Source organism: Papio anubis, chromosome 4 (assembly GCF_008728515.1).
Source record: "Papio anubis isolate 15944 chromosome 4, Panubis1.0, whole genome shotgun sequence".
Taxonomy (NCBI): Eukaryota; Metazoa; Chordata; class Mammalia; order Primates; family Cercopithecidae; genus Papio; species Papio anubis.
In genome coordinates, this window is record NC_044979.1 from 57,825,504 (window position 1) to 57,847,411 (window position 21,908).

Here is a 21,908-nt window from a genome sequence, read left to right on the forward strand (position 1 = left end):
CCAGTTAGTTAAGACATAAGATCATTCTTACCTCCTGAGATAATGGCTGTATAGCATGGTTGGAACTCTCCTCACTGCTCCCCAGCATCATTTTGATAGGTAGCTTCCCAGATCTCCCGGTCTTCCTTCAGTCCATGAAATTTACCATTGACCTATTATGTCAAAGCACTGCCTAAAACTTTCTGTTGGCTCCTGCCTTCTCAAAACCTAACAAGATCTTTTGCAACAAGACACCCACTCAACACACACAAGATAATTTCTATTTCTTTTTGTATTTATTTACTTTTGAGACAGAGTCTCAGTTTGTCACCCAGGCCAGAGTGCAGTGGTGCAATCTCGGCTCACTGCAACCTCCCCCTCTCAGGTTCAAGTGACTCTCATGCCTCGGCCTCTCAAGTAGCTGGGATCACAGGCCTGACTAATTTTTGTATTTTTAGTATATATGGGGTTTCACCATGTTGGCCAAGCTGGTTTCCAACTCCTGGCCTCAAGCCATCCACCCACCTCCGCCTCCCAAAGTGCTGGGATTACAGTCACGAGCCACTGTGCCCAGCTGATAATTTCTAATCTTTTAGACTACTATATCCCAGGGAAAAACCTCTCCTCCAGCCTTCCTTGTTTTAAAACAGTTTCCTGAGCCTATTTCATCACATACAAACACACACACACACACACACACTCTTTACTCATATTTTTCCATTGTTAATAAACATGCTTATCAAAAAACACCTGCTTTTCCCCTCCCCTCAACCCTCCTTTTCTTCAGTAGTCAAATTGTCACCTTTCAACACCTATTTCAAGCCTTATCTTGACATAAAACTCATCTCCATCACATAATCTCTTTGACTTCTCTACTCCATCTCCCAAACCAGACTTGCCTATTAAGCTTCCAATTTCATATTTCGAGTAATGTGAAAATTGTGAAACTAAAATAGAATTTGAAACTATGTTGGTGCAGATCAATATATACCATATGTTAGTGGAAAGAAAAATGTTATATTTGTTTCAGTTTTCAAAGTCCAGTATATTAGCTACAACGTCTTCCTATGTAGCTGGATCCCAACAATAGAAACCTCCAGATTCTGTGGGCCAGGTGGCAAGACGATATACTAAATATTGCCTGGCTCATATTTGATATTATTCTTTTTATTGGTTATGAAGTTTGACTCTCCCTACTTCCTGTCACTTTATTTTTTAAAACTAAAATAGAAAGTTTAGCCCCATTATTCCCTGTTGATTGTAAACTTTCAGGAAAAAAAATCTCGAAAAATAAGGAGATATACATACAATCATGGTTAGACTAAAATAAGTTTATTTTTGTTTAATAGTTCTTGCATTCCCTTACCATGATATATGTGGAAATTTAGATATAAATGGAATATATTTATAGTCTCTTTGCCAAAAACTACAGCTGCTCCCTTCAAACTTAGCATTTCCAAAACTTCTGTCATTTCGGGAATATTGATTATTAATAAAATCAGGAAGGTGTGTTGTAAGATTTCTGGGTAGTTCCTCATGATTCCACGGATTTCAACAAGAGGAAATTTTCTAGAAAAACTGGAAACTCAGCTTTTATTTTTCATTTTTGTAAAGTGGCACAAAGTATAACTATTTAGAATATATGTAAACAGGAAAGTACTAAAATATGCATTTGGTTAAAATGTATTTGATCTAATTTATCTCTGGCAATGTAAATGTTACACAGACTGTAAGCTCATGAAAGAAGCGACCATGTCTAAACTGACTTTCATTTTATTGTAGTGGATAGTGTAGAATCTAGGGCATAGTAAGTGCAAAAAAAAAAAAAAAAAACCAAAAAACAAACAAACAAACAAACAAAAAACAACTTTTATTGGATCCATGGATTAATGACTACATGAATATATCTTGTTATCAGCTATTGTGCCATTTCCTCAATATTATCATGCTTAGCTAAAGTATAGTAAACTAGTCCTAATGTGCCAAGAAATAGTTGAATAAGCATGGGCATGCTATTTTACCACCCTGGGTCTTAGTATACTAATTTGTAAAATAAGGGGAAGGTATGCCCCGCTTACTACAAGGGGCAGTTTTGAGGATTGAATGAGAGTGTTATGCAAAAACAGCTTGCAAACAGTAAAGCACTTTAAAAAAGGCAGTATTTGAACACTAAATTCAAATTTATACCTGAGTATAATTTATTAAATTATATTTATATAAATTAAATATACTCAGGTATAATTATATAAATTAAATTTATACCTGAGTTATTGACCCGATTTTTAAAAAAATGGCAAGTAGAAAAACATAGAACATATAACAGGAGGCTTTGGCAAAAGCTTTACTCTTGGGATTTTCATATGGGTTATACTTTCACAACTGTCAAAGCAGATCATGCAGAATTTAAAGATATAGAACACTTACTTAAGAGAACATGGCCTGGCCGGGCGCGGTGGCTCAAGCCTGTAATCCCAGCACTTTGGGAGGCCGAGACGGGCGGATCACGAGGTCAGGAGATGGAGACCATCCTGGCTAACACGGTGAAACCCCGTCTCTATTAAGAAATACAAAAAACTAGCCGGGCGAGGTGGCGGGCGCCTGTAGTCCCAGCTACTCGGGAGGCTGAGGCCGGAGAATGGCGTGAACCCGGGAGGCGGAGCTTGCAGTGAGCTGAGATCCGGCCACTGCACTCCAGCCTGGGCAACAGAGCGAGACTCCGTCTCAAAAAAAAAAAAAAAAAAAAAGAGAACATGGCCTAAGGATGTGATACTAATTTTGATTAATTTTCTGTGTTCCTAAGTGGCTTGCTAAAGTGGGAGGACCAGTGAAATGGCCTCATTATACAGCTTTCTGTGCTGGCTGTTGCCCATTATTGTACTTTCTGGTAACTGATTTGCAAAGTATGCTTTTAATGTTTTGTTTTAAAAATTCATTTTAGGAAGATTAGGAACAGAGAACATTTATTGGAACAACTACTGACAATGTTTAGTGGAGAAAAAAAGTATCCAATTTTCCTTTGCATACTATAAAGGAATAATTTATTGCAAGTAGCATTTTGTTGCCTTGGTGGAGATACCTTCCTTTTCTTTAACATTCCAAACTCTATGGGAGATATTTCTATTCCATTCTCCCAGTTTAAAATATCATGTTTGGAAAACAATATTACAAGACTGACTTCATTCATTCAACAAATATTAACTTGTTATTATGTGCTAGGCACTATAAATTTTTTTTCCCTAGTATTTTAACCTAACACATGTAATTTTACTCTATTTTCACCGCAGACTTGTGAAAATGATTCTGAAGTTCCCAAGAGAAAGTTTTACATCTTTTTTACCATTATATTTTCAGAACTTGGCTCCTAGTAGGTGTGGCACATACTAAGTACACAGGTGCTGAGTAAATTCCCAGATGGAGAATAAACAGCATTAGCCTATAAGTCAGAGCCACAGAACCTAGACAATACAGTAGGTTCTACTTGCATCTCTGCTCTGCCTTAATTCATTTTCTCACCTAAAGTCATACTATTGAAGCAACTTTTATAATGATCCCCCTGCCTCTGTTCTCTCTCCTCCTCACTTCATCCCCCACAATGTTACCAGAATGTGACATAAGTCCCATGATTTCAATCCTGTGCTTCAGATCTTTCAGTGGCTGCCCCTCACTGAGTAGCATTTCTTCATCTTTTCCCCCAAGCTTTCCTAATGGTGGGTTAGGATAGACATAAGCCCACAGAGGGCAGGCTTCACTGGGTCTCCTCTGAGTAGCCAGTCACAACTATGGCATTTCATTCAAGTTTAATTGTACTTAAAAAGGTATATAAGGTCTGCATTCCTTTCTGTAAAATACCCAAGCCTGTTTCAATTTCAAGTTTTTCTTTTCTTTCAAATCATCAAATAAAAGTGACACTCCAGGAAAGGCACCACCATGTGGATCCTGTCAATTTATTACACTTGGGTACATATCTTTGTGCCACCCACCCACTAGCACCCAGGGGTACATGTATGTCAGTAAGAGAAATATACCACTAATTATTTATTTATTTATTTATTTATTTATTTATTTATGAATGAGACAGGGTCTGGCTCTGTTGTCTAGGCTGGCGTGCAGTGGCGCAATCACTGCTCGCTGCAACCTCCATCTCCCGAGCTCAAGCAATCCCCCCACCTTAGCCTCCGGAGTAGGTGGAACTACAGGTGCATGCCACTACACCCAACTAATTTTTGTATTTTTTTGTGAGTTGGGGTTTCCCCATGTTGCCCCAGCTGGTCTTGTACTCCTGGGCTCAGGTGGTCTGTCCGTCTTGGCCCCCCAAAGTGCTGGATTTACAGGCATGAGCCACTGTGCCCAGCCTCTTTATTAAATTAAATTAATTAATTATGTTTTTGAGACGGAGTATCGATCGCTCTGTTCCCCAGACTGGAGTGTGGAGTGCAGTGGTGTGATCTTGGCTCATTGCAACCTCCCCCTCCAGGTTCAAGCAATTCTCCTGCTTCAGCCTTCCAAGTAGCTAGGAACATAGGCGTGCACCCCGATGCCCAGCTAATTTTTGTATTTTTAGTAGAGATGGTGTTTCACCATGTTGACCAGGCTGGTCTCAAACTCCTGGGCTCAAGAAATCTGCCCAACTTGGCCTCACAAAGTGCTGGGATTACAGGTGTGAGCTACCACGCCCGGCCCTCTTTATTTTTACATAGATAACATTGTGTGTTTTTTCTTATCATGTACAAAATAATATTTTGAAGCACATATACATTGTGGAATACTTAAATCTAGCTAATTAATAAATGCATTACCTAACAGAGTTAGGTGGTAAGAACAAATAACATCCACTCTTTACATTTTCAAGAATACAATATAGCATCAACCACAGTCACCTTGCTGTACAATAGATTTCTTGGCATTTATTTTTAAAATCTACCTGTAGTCATTAATAAAGCAAACAAGGCCCTTTGTGATCTAACTCTAGCAAATTTTTTTTTTTTTTTTTGCCTCATTCTGTGAAATTTCACATCCTTAGCTTTCTCTGCTGCTTTGCCAGTTCTGATCCTCAGAAGAGTCTCTGTTTCTTACAAACCTCTACATCACATCTTTGCACATACTGTGTGCTTCACACAGAATAACTACTCCTTGACTCACTTAATAAACTCTACATCCTCAAAATCCCAGGTTAAATTTGACTTCATCTTCAGGATCTTCCTCATCTGTCCCAGAACAGCCCAGAGGTAGTCCTGCTTCTGCATTTCCATGACATTTTGTGCATTCCCAGCACTTATCATGTTATCAGAACAATCGTTTTCAGCATGAGTTTATTGTTACTCAGCATCTTAGTGTCTGGTGTCTTAAAGATGATGATATTAGAATATTTGTAATTAGCATAATCAAAGAAACCTGAAAAAACGGGATAACCATATCATTTGAGGACCATTGCTTTAGAAATATTTTCAATTGTTGTGTGATTATTTGAAAGAAAGTTGTTTAATATAATTGCTAGTTAGCATATTTAAAATATTATAGAATTTTAAGTCAGCCTTTGGTTTTTAGAATACAGACTTCGGTCTTCAGGCTTTAAGTAATCATGTAAAGCAACTAAATGTACTTCTTTTTTCCTAGATAATTAATATGATTATCATTACATCAACCAATGTAAGAATTTGCTTATCACATACAAAAGAAAATTAGATTTGGCACTTAAACCTATCATATGGTAAACAGTTGATCTCTTATTGGTACATTGCAAGAAGAAATGAATAACTGCAAGGTCTAAAACATAGCTCACCATTAAAAATAAGTATCTGAATTATAATAATATGATTGGATGTTACCTCATATAGAAAGCATCTGGCTTTGACAAGAGAAAAATTGAATATTTCTAAGTGTATTGAAATTGTAGTCACTGCAACCTAAATTTGTCTTTCTGGCAGATAATTGCTTTTCATGCACCGTAGAGGTGGGTATCAAGTATTTCTTTTGGGTGATGTTTATTCCCTGAAAAATGGAACCAATAAGAGGCTTGTTTCAAAATTCCACATGTCAATTTTATAGTCTTAGAATGCCTTTGACACAAAACAAAATATTTGACTTGTAGTTCATCTTTTTATATTGGGTCTTCAGTTAAAATTTTTTTTTTATGTATTGAAGTAAATTCCATCACCCAAGGGAATTTGTTCTTGCCTCTTATCTTTATTGACTGAAGTAGAATTCTAAAAATCCATCTAGGTGAAAATACATTATCTGGATTTTCCTGGCTATCATATTCGAAGAGACAAATGAATTTTATAATTAACCACGGAAATCACCTACTCAGTAGCTAAAATAATCTTGCATGGACTATGTTTTTGATAAAAGAAAAATTCTGGCCTGAATCATGTTTATTACTTATAAAAGACTTTCAAATGCTTCCAAAATATATATTCAAACCATGGACAACAACTAACTCTTTTCTTGGTTTAGTAAAAACAAAACAAAACAAAAAATGTAATAAGGATGGAGCATTCACTTTGAGAACAGGTATCATGTGTAAAACCTGTGTTTGGTAACTCCTCCATTCCTCAAACTCCCTCCTCCCCTCACCTCATCCGAAGACGTGACACATTTTCCTCCGTGTACTAAGTAGATACTTACTGATTGCTGTGATTGATAAGATAAACCATACCCTAAAAACATAACTTCTTGCAGTTTGATTGAACTCTTGAGATTGAAACAAAGGAAAAGAAGAAGTGCATTCATATTAATAAGCTACTTGAAAGTTACAGTGGATGATATAATTTCTGATGAAATGTTATCCCAGATGAAAATATGTTTAGGTATTTACATATTCAGTATAACATGGACCTTCTCAGCTCTGTAATCATGGTGTACGTCTACAGGTTGAATTTAGAAATAGATATTAGTTATGATATGAATTCATGAGATTCATTTTTAACAAAGTAGAGTTTATATTATTAAATAGCACTTGACTGTTTTAAGCTATTATCCTTGGAGATGAAACCAATACACCTGAATTATAGAATTGATTTCAGGGTCAGTTGCTAGAATGGGATAAAATAAACCTTTTGAACACACATTACTTTTAAAATCAAAATAATAGTAACATTTGTTCCTTTTTAAAGTCAACTTGCTGATCAGTATTGGCTCTAAATGACTTTTGGCCATTTCCTAAAATTGCATTTATCTAAGAATTATATAAATTTGTCACCAATGATGATATTCAAATAAACTTTCCTTAGATCTTTCCTGAATAGGAACCCTAAAGCTGTGAGTGACAATGTGCATTTGATAGAAATATAGAATAACCAGAAGTTAAGTTAAAATAGGACTTCAAAGATAGGATTATTCTAGCTCATATTTCACTGACAGGCCAGACCATTTAGGTACTAAACCAAATGTTCATGATATTTGGGCTCACTGTCCTCTGCCATACTGCCTTGAAAATTAAATATATGTTATTTACATATTTTGAAAACCTGAGTCACTTCATTTGACGTTTATACACTGAATAGTATTTCTTAAAAACAGAACTATATACGATTATTTTAATGTAACTTTTGTTTCTACTTCTTTTTCTTTTCCTCAAAGAAAACAAACACAATTTTCCTTTGCAGCATATGATTAGAAGGACTGACTTGAGTCCCAGCTTTTCAGATAGCTTTTCAGACTATTCATTTTCATGTGAATTTTTATACTCTGATATGAAAGGTAGTTTGCCCTTCTCTGAGACTGCTTTGGTTCACTGGAACTGTCACTGTTGGCTGGTAGGAAATAATGGGTTGGACTTTAAGTAGTAACATCTTGTAGATGGTTAAAAGTATTTTTTGATACAATGTTAAGTGATGCATTTCCTAGTGGAGACTCATTTTATAGAATAACATTGGGCAGAAGTATTCTCAAACTAATGAGTTATTATTTTTACATCAGAATCAATAATAGAAAACTTGTTAAACGTTCTACAAATAGTAAATGTAGAACTCAAATCAAAATTTTTCTTATTTTTCTAAATAACTTATAAGCATGAAACATGAAAGAGAGTTTTGAAATCTTTAAAAATGTTAATTTGCTCAATATGAACATATCACTTTGATAGTTTATTATATATATTTTGATGTGTGCTTTCCGTAAGTACCCCAGCTTCTCATTTTTATCCTATAATAATCTGAATGGAAAAACAGATACATGCTCCTAAATTGTATACTGAATTCTAAAGAAAAAAAGTTTCCCTCAAACATTTTGATTATAGCAATCAGTCACAAAGAAAGTTCAGAAAATGTATAAAAAACTTCAATATTTTAAAATTATAGTGGCCATAGGGAACACCTATATGAACATTGTGAAATCAGGGAAAAATAAAGCCTTAATTATATTGTGAAAACATCATTCTGTATATATTCAATTGCAGAATTATTATGAAATGTGGAAAAATAGAAGGATTTGTGTCTGTAACAAACAGTCTTTTAAATTATTTGCTTTACAGTTACTTAGAAAAGTCCTGTGATGGCATAATGCCTGATGCCTAGAGCATAATAGAGTGTTATTATGCTTATTATTGCTTGCTGTTTTATTTTATATTTGAAATTACAAACCAAAACACTGGCAATGATACAATTAATACCTGATCAATGGAACTCTTCATCTGGTAACAAGTCCTGGCCTGCTGTGCTTTACCCACAATAACTATTAGATTAAAGACAAGTGAAAGTATAAATAACAAAACCAGAGTGATATCTAGCACAATGGCCATTGATAAGAAGGGTTGCATATAACAAAAGCATGCTTGAAATTGGAGGCTAAAATAAATTTCTACATTGAAGTTCAAATTGAAGAGGAGTATAGAATTTGTCATTCTATATTTACCTAGTTTCTATAGACAAAAAGTTTATTATCAAAGTTTTTATATTGTATAATGACATACCCAAATTATTGAAAAATAGTTACCAAATGTTAGAGCTAATCTAATTTCATTTCATTGTTGCACAGATTGTTTGAAATACAACCATCCAGAAATAAACACGAGTTTCTCTCTGGTGACAGCCACGGAGGTGGATCTCTCACATCCCCAACTACAGGGAGGGTAATTGAACCACTTGGAAATCCATGTTGGCATTTGCATAAGGCCATGCTCCCCTTGGGCTTCTCCTAGCCAATGCCTGAACACATCTTGGAATATTAAACCAGGCTTATTTCTGGGAGATATTGGCCTCCATTGACAGGCAACTCTGGCTGAGAGATTCCTCAACAGTCCTGCCAAACTTTCCTTGGAACTCATCTGTAGTCTAAGACTCTTCTACTCCTTCTTTGCCCTCCTGTCTCGTCTCCTCCCCTGTCTCCCCTTTCTTTTCCTCCCTTCTTCACTTGGGGTTAGACATGCATTTCAGGCTGATGATTCTCCTGGTCTTCTCCAGCTGGCTGCTCATCTTATCTTACTGTTGATTCACCTAATACATTTGTTGTATGTTTAACTTCATTTTGATGTGTGTTGCTTGGAAGACCCATGCTAACACATATCCCTATCTAAATGATTCCTTTGATTGCAAAAATTTTCTGAGTGTAATTCTTGTATATTTCATCTAACTGAACTAACTTACATTGCTGTAACATATATTCAGATTATTGTTTTTAAAAATGCAAGTTAATATCCATATTTATTAATTTAAGACTTTAAAAAACATTAAGACACCAATGTTCTTTGAAAACTCTCAGCAAAGTCAGATTGCCATGAACCTTACACATTTTTAGTGCTGCTTTATTCTGAAAGCATGTGTTCATACATTTCCATATGCTGGTTTCTCACCATGGAATAATCTCCTCCCTTTTCTTTCTCTTGTAAATGCCTATATTTTTCAATATTCAATTCCACCTTCAGTAAAAGTTAGTTTCTTCAGCTGGGATTTCAATATACTATAATGATAATACTAAAACACAGTAGTCTTTATGAGAAAAGATAAGGACTATTCATTTGTAGATATAATGATTTGCTTATGTAAATTAAAAACAACATTTGCTAAATTCAAAAATGGGAAAAGTAGCTGTGTAAAAGGTAAGGAATTTTGGGGGTACAGGGAAAAGTTCTTATTAAAATTTTAGAACAAGGAAAAATCTGTGAATAAATACAAGTGGATATAATGTGAGTGACAGTATAAAGTTAACATTGTCCTCTGTTCTTAGAATAAAATGCTTGCCACTGAGTCTTTGTCTCTCCCACCTTGATGTTAGCTTTTTTTTTTTTTTTTTTTTTTTTAATCTTCCTCTGTCACCCAGGCTGGAGTGCAGTGGTGCGATCTCAGCTCACTGTACCTCCCACTTCCCAGGTTCAAGCAATTCTCCTGCCTCAGCCTCCCAAGTGGCTGGGATTACAGGTGGGCACCACCATGCCTGGCTATTTTTTTGTATTTTTAGTAGGGATGGAGTTTCACCATGTTGGTCAGGCTGGTCTTGAACTCCCAACCTTAAGTGGTCCACCACCTTAGCCTTCCAAAGTGCTAGGATTACAGGCGTGAGCTGCCACACCCGTCTGATGTTAGCTTTTGACTCAGTTGCTGTATTAATCTGTTCTAATGCTGCTATGAAGAAACACCTGAGACTGGGTAATTTATTAAGAAAAGAGTTTTAATTGACTCACAGTTCTGCATGGCTGGGGAGGTCTCAGGAGACTTACAATCACGGTGGAAGGGGAAGCAAATACATCTTTCTTCATGAGGTGGCAGAAAGGAGAAGTGCCAGCAGGGGAAATGCCAGACACTTCTAAAACCATCAGATCTTGTGAAAACTCACGCACTATCACGAGATCCAATCACTTTCCACCAGGTCCCTCCCATGACACCTGGGGATTATAGGAACTGCAAGTCAAGATGAGATTTGGGTGGGGACACAGTGAAACTATATCAGTTGCCCATTTTTTACTTATAGGAACCTGCTTTAAACTCAAATGTATATCACCAAACTTAACTTTCCTCCTTATCTCTTCATCCAACCAAAAATTTTCTTTTAATTCATGACATTAATGAAGTAGGCTTAAAATTTCACAGTCACCTCTGACCTCTTTCTCTTTGTCATTTCTTATATTCAGAAAATTACTTGTGAATTCTTCTGAAATACATTGTAATCTATTACCTCCATTCTGTTATCACATTCTCTACACCGATTAGGGACCTTACAGCCTTGTATTCTACTAGACTATTTCTTCTCTTCTAATACCCTAACATTTCACATGCCTGCAATTTACACTTCTCAAAGTATCTTTTGAATTGTGTGCCCTTCCTGCTAAAGTTTTTCAATGGCTCTCCCTTACTCACTGAATAAAACCTAAATCTCATTGCCTGGCATTTACATTTCTAAAATCTGGCTCCAAACTACCCTTCCAAATTTATCTCCCTCTTGAAAATATTGTGTGACCCTTTGGTTCTGAAAAACTAAAAGGTATAAAAAATACCTGGGGAGCTGGTTAAAAGTTAAGACTTCTCAGCTTACAACTCCAGAGATTCTGGAACAAAAGTTTGAGGGTGGGGTCATTGACTCTCCCATTTGTGTATATTTTCCAAGTGACTCTGATACAGGTGGTCATCATATTACACTAGGAGAAGCACTTACATTTAGCTAAAATGGAACAGTTTTTCTTGGTGAGCACTGCTTTTCTTTTCTGTCTCTTTAGATGGGTCTATATTGTCCTCTCATCAAGAAAAACTGTTTTCATCCATCTATTTTTTCATTCATTCATTCATTCATTCATTCATTCATTCATTCATACAAGCCTACTGTGAGTCATGCTGAAAATAACTGCCCCATTCAGCTTTCCATAAGACAAATGTTCCTATTTTCTTTTCATAAATAATTGCCTAAGCAGTTGAAACAAATATTTTACACCTGGTGATATTCATTTACACCTGGATTTATGGTTTATATGTGAATATGAAGAAAAGACTCATGAAATTGCTTTTGGCAAATCCTTCAGCTACCCAGAAAATTCGTATGGTTACCATATACAGACTTTTAGATGGGTTTGGAAGCTAAAACTATTTTAATGTAAAGTTTCCTTATGTGGTTTGCAAAACATCCTGATATATTAAAATTCTACTTTATTATCAAATGTGTAATAGGAAGGGGTCATCCAAGGATTGAAACATTGTACCTGGGTGTGAGTAGCAAGGTCCCTTAATCGTGTTCTGGAATAGCCCATTCACATATTTGGCAACACATGTTTTTGGAATGCTTATTGATTGGACCTACTAAAGTGAAATATTTGTTAAAAATGGTTAATCAGCAAGTACCCTAAGGAGAAGAAGCCATCTGTGAGCCTGGATGCTCATTTCTGCCTTTGTAATTTCTGCAGCTTGAAGAACCTCTGGAGTAGCCTGACAGTTATTATCTGACACATTCCTCGTATAATACATCGACACTCCTAACATGCTTCCTGAACCTTTCTTCTAACCTAAAACATCACCATCTTCCCCAAAACCTGAGCTGTCTCATAAAACAATTTTCTTTCTGATATGCTCATTTGACATCTGGTATCCATCTGAATGCACATGTGGTGAACGTGCAGCAGCAACCCAAGAGGGCAGTAAAAACTTACCCACAAAGACGATTTCCTTGTTTGACTTCCTCCCTATTTCAAGGTGTAAATCAAGTGTTGCTCCAGAATGAATAGTTTTCTGCAATAATGATGGAAATAGAGTTTCTGTGTGTGGTTTTGTGTGTGTCTCTGTGTATGAAATAGAGTTAAATGGCTTGAGAGTATATAAAAATAAAACAATAAATGGGGAAATAACTTATAATAACATTATGACATTTTCCTTCCAAATTCTTTATTTAGTGATATTTAAATTATAACCCAGTAGTTTGAATTGTGAATTCTTTGATCAATATTAAAGTACATAAAAAGAAAAAAAATCAATCCTTGTAACAGCAAAGATTTTCTCCTCTGTCTTTGCTTAGTATCTTGAATGGTGTAAGATATCGATTCTGCTTTAAAAATAACAGCTCTACAGACAGTTTCCTAGAGTTGAGATCGCCGATCATTTTAATTTTCTTTAAAGCTGATTTTGCAATCAGTGCTCACTACACAAAGACGATGTTCCAAGAACCAGATGAAATTGGGCTGTTTCTAACTTGCTACATTTTTCATCCTCCTCCTTAAACACAATCATGAAAGTATTTAAGTGAAAAAGAGGAATGATGACTTAAACGTTTGAGAATGACTCATAGTGTTGAGGGGCTATGCTAGATCTAAAATTTGCATTTGAAATTTTCAAATGGAACAATCCCTTCCTGTAGTTAATAAATCATCAGACATACTATGCATTTTTTCACTTGACACCAGAGTTCTTACATTGAATTTACATTTCAGTTTAACGTTCACCTTTGTCATCTTAAAATGTATCCTATTACAGAGAGAGAACCCAGGATAACATGCCTCCTCATTTAATATTCAGTCTTTCCTCAAGCTTACAGACACTGTAAGCCCCGGAGAGCACTGCCAAATGTTTACTTCTTATGGAGAACCCCTTTTCAGCAATGAATTTTTATCCATTTGGCATGATTCTGTAATATGCTTCCTTTTCAAAATTATGAACTCCCACATTACAAATGTTCTTTTATTTTTTTTCCTCAGAAGATAAGAAGTTTAGATAGTATTCCTGTCTGTGAAACTACTCGGAACTCCAAAGAATCACTGGAAAAATAGCCACAGGTAAGGAGGTCAGGGTATAGTGAAATGAAACAAGGTAAGTCATACACTAATTGAGCCTAACTGCTTGTGCTATAGAGAATACATTAGTCTTCTGATAACATATGTCCAGCCAGTTGTTCCTAGTCTGACAATAGTGTGGATCGACAATAAGCCCTGGGATTGCTTGGTGATGCCTCCTTCGCCTAATTTAGACTGTTCCTACACTTAATGTTCACTTTTAAAGTTCTGGCCAAAGATCTAGAGAGTAATTTTTCCCTGCATACTGCATAACATTTGAAAATTTAGTTCCTTGAAAAGTGCTATTGAGCTGTTTTACTGCATGTTAACAGATTAGGGAGTATGGTAGTTGTGATCATTCTGTTTTTTAAAAAGGAGTAAGTTTCAAAGCATAAAACGATTTTATTCTCATAGGTTTTACTTATAATTCAGCACTAAACATAATTTGGATCAATATAAAAAAAGAGACCTGGTTGTTATAGATGTGCCTTTTATGAACCTTACACAATACAGTCTTTTACATCTGGCTCAGCAGTGGTGTGATATGAGGTGTTTCACTTAATAACAAAAATAATATTGTAATAGGAAAACGAGACTCTATAAAGAAATCCTGTCGGCAAAAATGTGCAATAGCTTCTGTTCAAAAGGAAAAAAAATACACTAAGCCCCTTATTGTCTCACTATTATGCCACTCTTCAGACAGGGATCACTTAATGAGAGCATTTCATAATGACACTTAGTATTTCAATACATTATAAATAGTCCAAGATAATTCCTGATTCATTCCAAATTTTATTTTGTAGTTAAAAAAACTATAGTAGATTATATGTGTGTGCACATATACATATATGATAGGAGATATATGTATATATTTACATATATGATGGGAGATATGTATATATATAAATAACATGTAAGTATATTACATACATGCATGTAATATGTAATAAAGCACAGCCTGTACTCAAATGCTGAGCATATATTTGTAAGTTATTTGCATATTAAAAATTAGCAAAAAGCTACATATTACAAAACAGAAAAATTAATGGATGAAGGCAAATTTCTGAAGTTGGAAAAAAATAAGACTCCCTTCTTTGATTAAAAACATCTATATTTCATTGTTCAAAGTGTCCCATTTATGTGGGTAGTACATACTTTCATACTCAACCAAAATTGCTTTCCTTCCTTCCTTCCTTCCTTCCTTCCTTCCCTCCCTCCCTTTCTCCCTCCCTCATTTCTTTCTTTTTCTTTCTTGCTTTCCTGCTTTCTTGCTTTCTTTCTCTCTCTCTCTTTCTTTCTTTCTTTTCTTTCCTTTCTTTCTTTTTTCCTCAGTAATAATTTTTTGAGGTCTCACAGTTCAAAATAAGATTTTTGTTAAATTGTCTTTACTCAATAATTTTAATATAAAAACACAGTATTTGTTCACTTTATAATATCTAGAAACTACCCAGAGATTTTTTTTTTTTGTTTTCAGCAATCATAAACTCCTTGCTATTTGTGGTGCACTCGGCTAAGTTGTATGAATTTTTAAAAAGTTAAAAAGACACAGTTCCTACAGTAAGAAACATATAGTACTAGCGGTCAAGAGGGACAGGTGATGAGGTATTTAAAAGTCTGTGAAGCAAAGGCCAGTGCAAGAGGGGCACTAACCTGCCCTGGAGGTTGAGGAAGAAGTCCTGGAGAAGGTTGCACTCTGCAATGTCTGAAACCAGGACGTCTATTAATTTTTTCCACAGTGTAATTTATTAAAATGAAATATTTATGTAAGTTTGTTTCACCATATTTGCATTATGTTAATAAATGTAGATTTTATTTTTAAAAATACCCATTTCCTGGCAATTCTCTGAAATATGTTTCCCATCCATGCTGCCTGATTTCCAAAAGGGTATTATAGTCTTTGCGTGCATATCTCATAGGACCTATACTAAAAGGTCCACCATTTATGGAGAAATGGTTAGAAAGTCAACTTCCAGTCTGGAGAACAATGCTATTGTGGGAAAATAATTACAAAAATCCTTTTCATTTTATCTTTACTTCTGTTTTCTAAGTTGAGAAAAGAAGTGCTCATTTCTGACTATTTTCTACATTCAATTTTCTAAATTTCTGTTTTTCCTTTGTAGTGTGGCTAAGACATTTTGGTAACAGTGTAACTTCAGTGTCACACACAGAGATGAAGAGGGAACAACTGTAGCAGGGTCATATTTGAAAACAAAGAGCAGGGCATATGCTACTATTCTCTAAGTTCTGAAGGTAATGCCCGTTTTTTATGTAATACCTCAGTCCATTGACTACTATTTATTATACCAAGGCAGGAACTAACAAGTGATTTGAGGACACTCCTTTAAGAATGAAACAAACAGCAATTTACTATCAAATATCAAAGGCATGGGGTTAAAATGAATAAATGAGATGTGTTTTTGCTAGCTCAGGATTTTCTGCTTCTTTATTGATGGGCCAAATGAAACATTTTGATGGCTATTATTAAAGATTTAGGGGCTAGGTGCAGTGGCTCACGCCTGTGAGCACTTTGGGGGGCCAAGGTGGGTGGATCACCTGAGGTTAGGAGTTTGAGATCAGCCTGACCAATATGGTGAAACCCCATCTCTACTAAAAATACAAAAATTAGTAGGGCATAGTGGTGGGCACCTGTAGTCCCAGCTACTTCGTGACACTGAGACAGGAGAATTGCTTGAACTCAGGAGGCAGAAGTTGCAGTCAGCTGAGATTGCATCACCGCACTCCAGTGAGACTCCATTTCAAAAAAAAAAAAAATAAGATTTAGGAACCCCTCCTAAATGCTCCTTATAAGTAAAGGAGCATATTTCATTGCATACATGTTTTCTAAAATGTTTTTGGTTTGAATTCAGCTTCTAAAACTAAAGTATAATTTGCCTCAATTACTGATACATTTCTAATATAAAACTAATAATTCAACCTGATAAAATTACTGTATGTAAGTACATACATAAAATGACAGTTTTAATAAGAGCTGAGTTTTCTAAAACAATAATAGACCAAAACCTGTTTGAAATGCTTTTTATAAACTCAACTAATCCTTATAAGGAAGCTATAAGATAAATTCAGTTATAATCTCCTTTTTACAGAAGAGAGAACCAAAGCATAGAGAGGTTAGGTAACTTACTCAGGATCACACAGCCAGTAAATGGTATGCTCAGAATTCAAACCCACTCAGCCTGGCACCAGAGTTGGCATTCCTAGAAACCCTGTTGCTACCTCTCAACATATATATACCTTGCTCTTTGTTTTTAAATTCCAGCCTGCTGCTCTTGCTCCCTCTTCATTTCTTTGTGTGACTCAGAGGTTCCACAATTACCAAGAAATCTTACCCACACTACATGCAAAAATTAGTACATGAGCTGTAGCTTTTACTTGTGTGTCATTGATTAAGGCAATACCTCTAAGACCCCTGTTCTCTTGAATATCTTTTCTCTGAGTAAGTCACCCAATTAAATCAGTTGCTATGCTTACCTGGCAGGGGAATAGAAGCCACTGCTGTTTCCCCAGCAGTTCACAGTGTGTTATCTTCTTTGAAGCCCTGCGCTCCTGTGCATTTCCTTTGCCCTTCCCACCTGAAGTCCCTCCTGCAGCAGCTGAGGGTCTTGTTATCAGCCACTCTGTTCCTTTGTCTATGCCAGAAAAAAAATATAGTAGCAGGCGTCTGTGCCCTCAGTCATCGTGGAATGCTTACATCTTGGGATAGGTCTTCTAAATTGGGTGAGATGACACAGGCCTTTGGTTTAGCAGTGAACTTTGTGTCACATTGATGCTGTAGCCTGTTTCTAAGACTCCCCAGATGTGTGTGACAGTTCTTGTTATGCTTCTTCAGCACAGGGACCCTCAACATCATGGTGTCATTTGTAGAGTTATGAGTAAATTCTTGCCAATCATAACTCAATGAAAATTGTAAAAATTATTTTTAGACATTATACCAGATTCCCATGATATTTTGATAATTTTCTTAAGCATAAAATTAAATGCATAAAAAGTAATTATAGTTAGCTAACCAGGGATTGTGTTTAACATTGCATCTGCCCATGGGAACATGCGGTTCATGTGTGTCAGAGTGGAAAAAAGGTGAAGTGCTTCTCCACTCACTGGTCAATGAATGGGGTGAAGCCAGTTCCACCTGGAGGCCCTAGTGTACCAGAAATGGCTTCCAAGCAATTGGATTACCTGGAAATTCACTGCAAAGCATGTGATATAATTTACCATGTCTTAATTTGTGCATGATATAGAGTTCACTATTATCATAAACAAAAGCTTAAAAGAGCACTGAAGATAATATTTACAAAGATATGTGCTGTCTGATATTTAGTGATAATATTTACTTCTATTTTGCACAAGAAAATTCTTTGTTGCATGCTGAATGCCTCTCATACATAGTGGGGTGCCTCTGAGCTTCATACTGACCTACAAATCTACCCTGGCTCTGCATCTCAGCCACGGGCAATTTTGTAAGATCTTTTCAATATGTCCATGCACAACTGGAATCCTCCTTTTTATTTTTAAATAATCTTTGAATTGATGGAATTGCTTTTATATCATTTATGCATTCATAATTATGGTTGCTGAAAATATTTTGAAAGAAAAGGGACATCTTAGGTAACTCAACTTCACCACTCTGCCCATGCAGAGTTAGTCAATTTCAGCTGAACGTTACTTTTGGTTATAGAATAGGGACTTTGGATTACTCTAAAATGGCATTCTTCTTCAGGAGTTAAGGACTGTAGTGTGCTGCCAAACCTATACCATTATTTTTCTTTGAAGACAAAGGAAAGGTAAAATGTATGATAATAAATTCAAAAAAAATCCCCATAGAAATGTAAAATGCATCATTGCAATTTTTCCTCCTACTGAAACAATAATAGCTTCAATGGGCCATTATCATCCGAGGCAAAGCGAATGAGACACTACCTGTCAATGAGTGTTTGGGGATTAGTTAATACACAGGCTACATCATTGAAGCAATATATCATAACATCTCTTTCATGATGGTAAGTGTCCGATGTATAAATATTCGCTTAGGGAAGAATCATTCATGTATGTTTCATTACAATGTTAGCAGCTTTTGACATTGTGTCACCATGTGGTTGATGACTTCTTAATCTGTGAGCTCACTTTGACTTTTCGAGCCTGGATTGCTGACCCCATAAATTGTTATGGCTATTTCTGAATTGTTTTAGTATGCTGTATGAAATTGACTTTTGAGTTAATCATGTATAATAGGCACCAGCAAACGTGGATGTGGGCCATTCCAAGGTTTCTGGAGTTATGGAGTGAATTGCTATGTAATTTCGATACCTACTTTATGTAAACACGTATGTAATTAATTATTATAACCCAGTATGGCTAATTGCAATATGTAACATTGCCTGCCTATATAGAAAATACTATGGCATCATAAAAATAAATATTTACTGATGAATAGAGGAAAATACCTAGAGCAAGGATTGTAAGTAGATATCAATACCACTTCCAACTCTGATCCATTGGAACTAGAATCCTAATGCACCATGTTATGAGTAATTCAGAAGGTGGTACTCCCTCAAAGGAGGCAGAGAAATGATGGATTAGAAAATCTGATATAACTGCAGGAAAGCGGTGTGTGTTTGCAGGGATGGCAGCATACAAACATGTACCAACTTGCATTGGAATGTATTTGCAAAAAAGTCACATATTATTTGTTTACTATCGATGTTTATTAAATATATATGGTATAACTTAGAACAGGTAATGTGTTCATTCATAAAACGATACTATGTTACATCAGCATAGACTCAGCTTAGGAGTTGAGGGAGCCAGTAGAACTGTATTTGTCTCTCCCCAAATCTGTTCCTAGATTATAATAATCATGAATATTTTCTACTCCCTAAGGAGTGAGTACTGCTAGAGTCTTTCTTCAGTGGCCCTGAGACATAATATTTGCAGAAATCATATCCAAAGAAATGTAAAATAAAATGATGGTACTATTAGTGATGGAGGTTGATTTTCAGATATTTTGTGCTAGAATCCTGTACTAAGTACTTATTCTAAACTTGCCATTATTTAATCATATCGAAATTCCTTCAGGATAAGTATATTATCTGTCATTTACACTGATAATAATACTCAGGGTAAGCCTAAGAGAGGTAAAGACAGTTGCACAACTTTGCATAGTTAGTGAGTTAGCTAGAATTTGAACCCAGAACATGGAGCTAACTCCAAACTGTGCTCTTTCCACTTTACTCTGATTGGTTCAGGAATCTAAATACTTTCAGGATATTTAATCCTCATTAGCCTATATTTTAAACTGAAACCTTAATTTGGCTTTAAGGAGTGAAGACCTGGAATGATTCCATAAGACCTATATCCTTTTCAAAGCTCTCCTAAGTAACAGAAACTCCAGGACAGGGAATTTGGGGATAAAATACCAGTTCTGATTTCCTTTTCTATCTTTCTAAGTGTTACAACTCCTTGGAGAGATTTTTGGCATTTATTTCAGGCCTTAGCTCTTGGGATTAGTTTAATTACAATTCAAAAGTGAGTACTTTTATGTATTTATTTTTGTGTAATTAGAGATCTTTATTGCAAATGAAAGGTAGGACTTTTACCTTCAGGCAAACTTTATTGAGTAGCTCAAATGAAGTCACCAATGACCTGATCTCTCTCCTTTCTATTACATGACATAAATGTAATCTTCAGATGCCAAATGGGGCTTCCCCATCCCTGCCATATGCAGCCCCTCAAGGCTCCCCTGTTACTGATCTGAGCCTCACAGTCTCACACAACACCATCTAGGGAAGAAAATTCTCTCTTCTAGAGAAACAACTTTTTTCTATCCCAGAAAAACACCTCCTTTGGCTCTTACTGGATTATGTACCCTAAACTAATCACTGTACTCACAGTTGAGAGATAACCAGTTATATCTAGATTCTCCAGTGACAGAAAGAAAAATTTTAATTTTGTAACTAAGTGGTTTATGTGGACGTGCACATAGACAGTTTGCTGTTTCAATCATCCTCATTATAACTGACTTGTACCATAATGCCAGCTGAATTTTTATCATTTTGCAGATACCAAAAAAGGTGACTCTGGAGCCCTCTAAAACAAACTATAACTGCTAGTTTGGTGTTTAGAGCTAAGCTTTCTCCTAATTCATAGGCCTAATTTCTTTGTCTAAATACAGTCATGTGTAGCTTAACAAAGGGGATATATCTGAGAAATTGTGTCTGTGGTTGATACTGTCATTGTGCGAACATCATAGAATGTACTTACACAAACCTAGATGGTATAGTCCACTATACCCATAGGCTATATGGTATAGCCTATTGCTCCCAGGCCACAAACTTATACAGTATGTTACTGTAGTGAACACTCTAGGCAACTATAACACAATATTAAGTATTGTGTATCTAAACATAGAAAAGGTACAGTAAAAATATGATATTACTCTATTATGAGACTGTCATTGTAAATGCTGTTGGTTTATTGAATTCTCATTATGTGGTACATGACTGTACATTCATTAAACAATGATCTTCCTCATTCCACTCCTAGTTGTCTATCTGGAAACAAACCTTTGAAGGAATCGAAACTTTTCACTAACAACATGATTTTTATTTTTTTTTATTTATTTATTTATTTTTTAAATTTATTTATTATTATTATACTGTAAGTTGTAGGGTACATGTGCATAACATGCAGGTTTGTTACATATGTATACTTGTGCCTTGTTGGTGTGCTGCACCCATCAACTCGTCATTTACATCAGGTATAACTCCCAATGCAATCCCTCCCCCCTCCCCCCTCCCCATGATAGGCCCCGGTGTGTGATGTTCCCCTTCCCGAGTCCAAGTGATCTCATTGTTCAGTTCCCACCTATGAGTGAGAACATGCGGTGTTTGGTTTTCTGTTCTTGTGATAGTTTGCTAAGAATGATGGTTTCCAGCTGCATCCATGTCCCTACAAAGGACGCAAACTCATCCTTTTTTATGGCTGCATAGTATTCCATGGTGTATATGTGCCACATTTTCTTAATCCAATCTGTCACTGATGGACATTTGGGTTGATTCCAAGTCTTTGCTATTGTGAATAGTGCTGCAATAAACATACGTGTGCATGTGTCTTTATAGCAGCATGATTTATAATCCTTTGGGTATATCCCCAGTAATGGGATGGCTGGGTCATATGGTACATCTAGTTCTAGATCCTTGAGGAATCGCCATACTGTTTTCCATAATGGTTGAACTAG

General features: G+C 35.9%; 1 protein-coding gene and 1 long non-coding RNA gene across 10 annotated transcripts in view; both read right to left on the bottom strand.

The window, feature by feature from the left end:
• LOC108584773 overlaps nt 1-14,899 on the bottom strand; it is a 142,939-nt gene extending 128,040 nt beyond the window's left edge. Inside the window, exon 1 of the long non-coding RNA XR_001900322.3 lies at nt 12,545-14,899. This is a non-coding gene — a long non-coding RNA (uncharacterized LOC108584773). The remainder of the gene's footprint in view (nt 1-12,544) is intronic.
• Nucleotides 1-21,908, bottom strand: part of LOC101024293 (membrane-associated guanylate kinase, WW and PDZ domain-containing protein 2) — a 1,445,327-nt gene that overhangs the window by 925,224 nt on the left and 498,195 nt on the right. The gene's annotated exons all lie outside the window — the stretch shown is intronic.